Genomic DNA, 8,485 nt, shown 5'->3' with positions numbered 1-8,485 from the left:
CTTGACACTGGACAGGGGCAAAGCAACACTCAAATGGTCATGATCATTTTCATATGAACCAAGTACAAGTTGAAAAGAAAATTTAATCAATGGAATGTAGACCCAACCAAGATGCAAAAGCCCAATATATATTGCAATGAGTCAACCACCATATTATGCCATGCATTTCAGGATTTTCCACACACAAGGACAAATATCCTCAAGACACTAAACATAGAATTACACACAATGTATCAATTCCTTAGTATCATAAGAGGAATATATGCTTCCAAATATTCTATAGCATTGATTATGTCGAGTCCTATTGAAATTTTTACATCACAATTATAGATTATTAGGAAGTTCAGTATTAAAAGAAACACACAATCTATAAACCATAGAATATAGGGCATAAGTTTATCAAAACAATGCATAAGAGCAACAAATGAAGTAAAGAGCCTACCTTGTATAGCAAATTAGAAAAACAGATAGATATGAGTGGCTTAAATAATGTAACAAAACAGAAAAGAAAACTCTTCATTAGAACCTCAAACTTGAGAAAATTCTTGAAATCATTTTTAATTATTTACCTTTCATACTACAAAGATAGCACATCAACTGAGCATTATTAAGCATTCACTTGTCACTTGTGAATGCACGTGTTTGCATCAAATGTGCCACAACTCTGTGAAGTTTATAATATTTTTGGTGCACAAACCTATATGAGCCCCCCAACTTGTATATAAAAACTTTAAAAGATCATTTTTTTGCAAGATTTATCGATGGACCAGCTGACACAAAATTTCTAGAATCTGCAATAGAAACATAACCCCCAACGCAGAAACCTGTAGTTAATGTTCATAAAATTCAATCAATGTTTTCATAAGGATGCATAAGAAATGATCATTTAATCAATTGAATAAGATGAAGGACTCCATGCACACCTGTTCATTGAATATCAAAGAGGAAGTCTCCCATATAAAACTAAAAGAAATAACAACATCAAGTTTGAAGAGTAGAATAACCCCATAATGTATTGACCAGTAACTATAATGCATACCAAGAACATGATATGCATGCAGTTAACCTTACCTACAGTCAATATTAAACATGGAAAACTAACATGATTCTATAACATACCTGCCAGTAACCCTTTCGAGTAACAAGTGTATATTGATGTTCACCCTTGAAGTGTTTAGGATCAACACTGCCAAAGATTATCTCTCCTCCAACTTCCTCATCTGCATTCCTATTCATTCAAAATGAAAAGACTGGTTCTTTGACAAGGCCTTGGCTAACCATGTTATAACCTATTCAAAGCAGAAAGAGTATTTCATCCAAATAAATATATTTTGCAGAGTAATTTACCTAGATTGTTAGAGAAGCAAACACTATCCTTTAGAAGCCAACAAAATGACTCAATATTGGCTAATTATATAAGATAGGCCTCATACTTATGAAATGACAGCTTTCTAAAAATATAACAATAATAGTATATTTTAGAGATAAGGCTTCTCTATGCTATCTACTAGTTCAACTTTCATTGTCTTGGAATATATAACCAACATGGGAGTCCCTTGAAAATCTTAATAAAGAAAGAAATCTAGGATAAAAAAAATTCCACTTTGGTGTTGTAGACAATTCGAGATCTGAATCCTTTGTGGGATGATCTAGACATATTTAAGTTGAACCATCCCAAATTATCCAAACCTTGGTCAGTGAGGAAATAAGCAGCATACAATAGAGCAAAAGAACCCTTATTGGTTCTCCTTGGTTGAGAAACAAAGAACAAGATCATGAGCTCAAAAAATAGGCAAGGAAATATAGGATGGTAGAGGGGCTACACAGAGGACACTTCACAATGCACCACTTTGTTGCATATCTCAATAGATATTAATCATGATGCAACAAAGGGGAGTGCCAATCATGACAAAAGAGGATCCAATTGGTGTAGGAAGCAACTCAAGTGTGGGGGTTCAAATCCAATGCGAGGAATTTGTCAGGCCATCATGATCGAGGTTTCCAGCATCCAACAACACCTCAAAGTACTAGCCTACGGTTTCCCCTAGGCAACAGGGTTGGAGGCAGATTTATTCAGAGTTGGGGAGGATTACACTATATAATTTTTCTTGTTCTACAGATGAAGAAAATTCAATCTGTGACTGATGATTGGGGAATTAAATCACTTGAGATTTTGAGTATTAAGAGTTGAGGAGGATTACATTTTATGTTTTGAAAATGTAGCCAACTCAATATGTGATTGAAGGTTGGGGAATAAAACCAGTTGAGAGCTTGACTATGATTCCATATAAGAGTAGAACCATCCCCTTAGCAGTTCATTGACTAATATCGGAGGGTAGAGGTTTCCTTGGGAGATTGCAAGTCAACAAGACCAACAAACAAAACCATATATGAAGGAAATTGTGTAGTCTGCAATGCCTGCCACCCATCTCTTGTAAGGGCCAAGGTTTAGGAGCTGAGAAAGGATGATAAAGAATGGGGCTCCTCAATACAATTGTGGGAATGAAATGGGTTGTATAAGATACGATGAACGGAATGACAAAAGAAAATATTTGTAACACAAAGAGACAAGAGAAAAAATATTGATTATGTCTCGGCACAAAAGCAAGAAATTTTGGTTGATACTTGGCATTGGGACATTGTTTGGAGATGACAACAAGTGTCAAAAATTACACACAATGTGGCTTTCTATCCCAACACAACAGACTGCAGAAAGTTTCCATGGTGGAAAGGAGTCATAAACCCTTTCTCCCACACACTTCATCAAATTGATGTTTGTAGATTCACTTCATGACTAAGTACATCCTTTGCTAAGATTGGAATCAACCAACTTAAAAGTGATGGGAAACAAATTATTCCTCCAACAAAGATTTAAAGTCAATTTTGGAGACTGCCTTGTCACCGATCAGAAAATCGGGACCATAAATGAACATTTATTTTTTAATTTTCTTTATGTGTCTGTTGTCACAGGCACATCATAGATCCACTACTTATATCTAATATTTAGATCTATGTTTTACATGGGAAATAGGAATCTAGATCCTACTGATTTTCACACAAAAAAAATTTCTAGAACTTGTTTACTTGGAGAAAAATCCAATACATCTAAAAGCCTTAGTTAGGTTTTGAAATTATGAAGCTATGGACAGTTTTAAAAATGGGAAGCTTCCTCAGTTCCATTTGAGTTGGATCATATGAACTTGTTTAAATTCCTCATTGTACATCCTTCTAAAAGCTTAATGTATATTAATGAAAGTTTCCTTAATTATTAAAAAATTCCAAGCAAAAGAAAAAAAAATTACACATTTTAGAAGGTGAACCTAAGCTAGTTCATGATTGCAGTCGAAGAAGATACTCACCAGACTAGAACAAATTTGTCAACTGCAATTTCTTGAAATCCAATGTTATTGGGAAAACTAGTGTCCATTCAGAGCTACTAGTCCCACTAAGATGAGTAGCTATCTCAGAAACAAACAAACTAAGGTTACTTGTGTTTTCCTTTATGAGAGATAGATGAGAGAGAAGCAGAGAGTACCAACCTCAGTCTTTCGCTAGTCTCCTTGCTTGTTTCCTCTCTCCCTTGATAGAGCTTTTGCCACTCCTTTCTCACTTGTCCCGCTTCAAAGAACACCTGTTAGAGTCAGTCTTGTCAGTCCTCCGTCAGAGATCAAAACTCTTTTTGCATTTCATTTTTAGGTGTCTCGCTCCATTCACTCAGCTGCATTCCGCTAGGGGCATGCCATAATCTGACGGAAGGGTCTTGTCATGTATCTGCTGGCTTGTGTCTGATCATTAAAGTTCATCAAAATTCATCGAAATCAATGTTTCAGTCATTCATAGTCATGAATGGTCTTTTGGGCAGCAAAAGAGTTTTTTTTGTTAGAGTTTTTTAAGTCTAGGGTTTTGTCGATCTAGTCCTCAAAAGGCTAGCAGATGCATTAGGGGTTTCGAATCAGTTTCCATTGCAAAATCCCATCGTCAATAATGCTGAGAATGATTCTTCTTCAAAACTCTGTTTTGAAGAAGGAATCGTCAACATTGTTTTTGCAATGAATATGTAACTATCAAGGCTCCTTCATGTTGTGAAATTCTTCAAGCGCAGCCCTGGTCTCCTTTGCCGAATCCAATGATAGCTATCCTTTCACAAAAAGACCAGAGTTTTGTCATTCAGTCAAAGATTCAAGTGGGAATAAAATAGAGTTCATTGGAGAAGTGTCAAAGTCTACAAAATTAGAAAGAGGTTTGCCAAATGAAAAATCAAAATGCATTGATATTTCTAAGTCCAAGCCCCATTTTCACGCAAGAGTTATCAAAGCAGCCAAAGTGAAATGTGGAGGAGCAAAATTGAGTTTGAAAGCCGAAGATGTGGTGAAGACAGTGTGCGCGGCGCATTGGCTGAGTGGCGTGACGCACTGGGCGCGCGCGGCGCATAGGGCAACTTTCCGCCATGTAAAATTACACAGGCGCGGCACACATAGACGACGCGGCGCACTGGGTTGTGCGCGCGGCGCACTGAGCCAAAAAATAGATTTCACTCTACCTTCGAAGAAATTTCATTGCCTTTGCTCCCATTTGCCTCGAGTGGGTCGATCGACCACCATGTTCTAGATGTGGATTCGACACTGATCGCGATGGTATTGATGATGGTACTATTGAGGATCTTCAATTTGGTGGAAATACGATTGAACGGTTTAGGTGCAAAAAGTGTTCAGCGACTACTCACTTTCCTCGCTACAATGATCCACTGAAAGCTTGTGAAGACCAAGAGAGGACGCTATGGAGAGTGGGAAAATTGCTTTACATTGTATTGTAGAACATTTGGTTATCAAGCTTGCCTGGTTTTCAATCTCACAGATCATTTGTGGACGGAGCATTTCTATGATCATCTTGGCCGATGGATGCATTGAGACCCTTGTGAAGGTGCATTTGACCAACCATTATTATATGAACAGGGCTGGAATAAATAGTTGAATTATACAATTGCACTCGCTAAATATGGAGTATATGATGTGACAAAAGCTACACAAGGAAATGGCATAAGATTCTGCGTCGACGTCTTGTCACTTCAGAAGCTAATGTGAAAGAAGTAATTAGTAGTTTGACGAAGAAAACTCACAGATGCTTCTCTCCAGTTGAAAGCTGGCTGCACTTGAAAACCGTGATAAGAGAGATTTGGAAGAAATGGAAAGATCAAATTATCATGAAGAATTTTTATGTTCATTATCTGGACAGCAAAGCGGTAAGTGGAAACGAAAAGACGGATGAGTCAGTCAAAACAGGTGTGTGGTGCATTGGCTGACTAGCACGGCGCACTGGCAAGGCGCAGCGGATTGGGCGCCTCCGCGTAGTGTAGTTTTACATGAGCGCGGCGCACATAGCCAGGAAGCCGAAGAGTCGCCCAAACTCACTACAATCGCCCAAAAAACGCGTGGATTTGCCAGTTGGGATAATTCATTGACACGTTTTCCTCTTTATTAAAGGCAAATGTTACGTTCAAAACCATTTTTATAAAGAATTAGTTTTTATCAAATGTGGAAGGAAAGTGAAACGTCAAAGCACCGAACGCCTAAATTTAAACGTAGATATCCACCGTGGCAGAAATATATGATTCGATTGCCTGTGTTTATCTTCAGTTATGACATCTACGCTACAGGTGTTTCTTCCTCGTGGGTTATCAAACAGATTCCAAGTGTAATGCAGCTCTTCCTTTGAAGATTATTCGGATTTTGTTCTCCATCTTTAGTTTTTAGTTTTGAAGCTGTTGTAACAGCTCCTCTGTCTGTCGATCTATATTCTGACAAATTGAGTCTATTTATGGTATTGAAAAATCATTTGTAAAGGTTGGAATTTCTGAGAAAAGGGGGAGGAAAACCCAGCGTAAGCATTGGGCATTTTTGCCTAGAAATTAATAAGATGATGCAGCTCTGATTTATGAGATTCATGTGGTGTAAGTTTAGCATCTGTCTTGTCTCTCTGTTTCATATGTATTCTGTTATGTTTTACTGTTCATTCATGATCATTTCCTGTTGAATGCTTTTAAGGAAGAAAGGTAGAATCCAGTTTACTACTCTACCTTGGGAAGGCATTCATCCTCTGTGTGTCTTCGTCTATCTAAAAAGGATTCATCACCTATGCCCTTTTCAGCCTCTCAACTGTCTTTTCACCCCATATTATTTCAAATTTGATTGCTTAAACTTCCTTCCTATCTTGCCTCATGAAATAATCTGTCTTTGATTTAATTTCTCAGCATGTTGTTTCTTTGTCCCATACAGCCCAGAAAATTCATGCCATTCAATAAATTTCTTCTTTCATATCTATTTACTAGCCTAAAATCAGTTTCCTATTTTAAGTCATCTCAGACCCTATTGTTTATTTTAACTGAGTGTGACCTGGAGAGAGCCCTTTCCTGTTCTGGTAGGGCTAGCTACCAGACTGAGTGTGGTTTGTGGTTACCCTAAATTTTACCTTCCTTCAGCCTAAGGCAGATTTAGGCTCTAACATATGGGACACAAATGACCCTTCTGTACATAAAAGGGAACAAAAACAAATTGGAAATGACCCTTGAAAAAGGTTATATTAAAGTCACATGTGGTCCCCCTATCACAAGTGGGGGTATGGTAGACTAAACCAAAGACCTAATACACCCAAAGACTTATAAAGGTGTATCTACCATTCCTTGTTTCTATGGTAAACAATATATTGATGAGATCGGAAGAGAATATCATATCATAGTGAAAGAATGTAACATTGATCTTAAGCATAACAAAACAACAAACGTAATCTAGCCAAGCACTTGGAAAATATCAAGTACCAAGTTTGCTTAGATGATGTGAGAATCATCACCAAATTTGATTACTATGTGAAAAGGAAGATCAAAGAGTCCATGGAAATAGAGAAAAATATAAATAATTCAATAAAGAGGATATATTTAAACTTAGTTATAAGTGGAAACCTGTTATACACTTACTCCACAATAATAACCATGCATAAATTGTTATGATTATATTGGTTGGGAAGTGTATAATGCTAATTATTATGGTAGTTTGGCTATATTTTTATTGAGATAAAAGCGAAGGTTAGGAGATCATTGGATAGTGATAATAAATATATTGTTTTTAAATAGATAAGTGTGGTTATTATTATAAATTTCAAGATAAAATGATGAAAGCTACATTTAAGACTTGATGAAGGATTCTAACCTAGTGAAATATATGTGAAAGAACACAAACTTCTTTCAAAACCGCAAATTTAGACGATGTTCTCTGATATGGTTAAGGATGTTTTAGGCAGGTTAGAGGAATGAAGTGGAAGGCTAAGTCTTTCTATTATTTTTTAAAATGATTATGAGGTGTTTCTGGGACAAGAGTTCATGCAGACAAAGAAGGTAGTCACCTTTTTGCACTTAGACTATTTGATTATCTTTTCATGCCCAACCCCACACTTGGTGCCTATTGTGAGTAGAATGATGAGGGTAGGTGCACAAGTGTCTTCCTTGTGACTCATTAATAGAGGAAATTAGTGAATCATGGGGACATACATGGACAAGACAAGAAGTAGTTGAATTACCTAACACTACAAATTGAGAGACATTGGCAGTATTAAAGTGGTGCACTGATAAGCTTGAGGATCTCTTGGAGGACACGATTATATCTATGGAGATGCTAGATGATGCACATGACTTTCATAGTAAGTCCAGATGAAGACTGGGGACGATGGAGTATTAGAAGTATTTTAGGACCAGATAGGTGAATAGATCACATACTAATTGTGTGATGAGGTGCATTTTCAACCTTAATATAGGCATGCCAAAGAGGAATTTGGATTGAGCACAAATATTCTTGGGGGTGAGTGACCATACAATCAGGAACTTAAGTGGATCGTGGAGGATTTTGATGGAAAAATTGGTTCAAATGTGCCTCTCCTCATGTATTTGGTAGAGAGGTATGATAGAGCTTCCCAAATCATGGTGGACCAATTTAAGCATGGATAGGATGACTCATGTAACCATCTCACTTCATCTTCACAATACACAACAACATGGTGGCTTGTGACCACAAAGGTGAGAGTGAGCCTATCTGAGGTATCTTGAGGGGAAGGTGTTAAGACTGAGTTTTATATATTATAGATTGAGGATTTATGAGGGTTGAGCCAATGTGGAGAGAAAGAAGTGTGTTTGTATGGTGATGTCAATTCTTACGAACATTGGTGTGTTGGCATTATGGCTCTAGTGTTGTCCTTGATGAAAACCTACTCTAATGTCTACCCTATATTAATGATTGATGCTTTCATAGATTATTTGAATTTATGTGCATAGTGCATGTCTGATATACTTGATCAGAGTAGGATAGTATGGTTGAAGGAAGATGTCCTATCAGTATATCTCTTGTTTATCAACAGAATTGATGTAGGTCTTGGATGGAGGATATTTCCTCATGATTATAAAGGTATTGCAGGTGTTCTATTCATTACAAAAGTGTCTTGATGA

The sequence above is a fragment of the Pinus tabuliformis genome, chromosome 4_2, assembly GCF_031772625.1.
Source record: "Pinus tabuliformis cultivar Carrire ecotype Pingquan chromosome 4_2, CPIR1, whole genome shotgun sequence".
Taxonomy (NCBI): Eukaryota; Viridiplantae; Streptophyta; class Pinopsida; order Pinales; family Pinaceae; genus Pinus; species Pinus tabuliformis.
The sequence above is the reverse complement of the archived record's forward strand: the minus strand, read 5'-3'. Positions refer to the sequence as shown.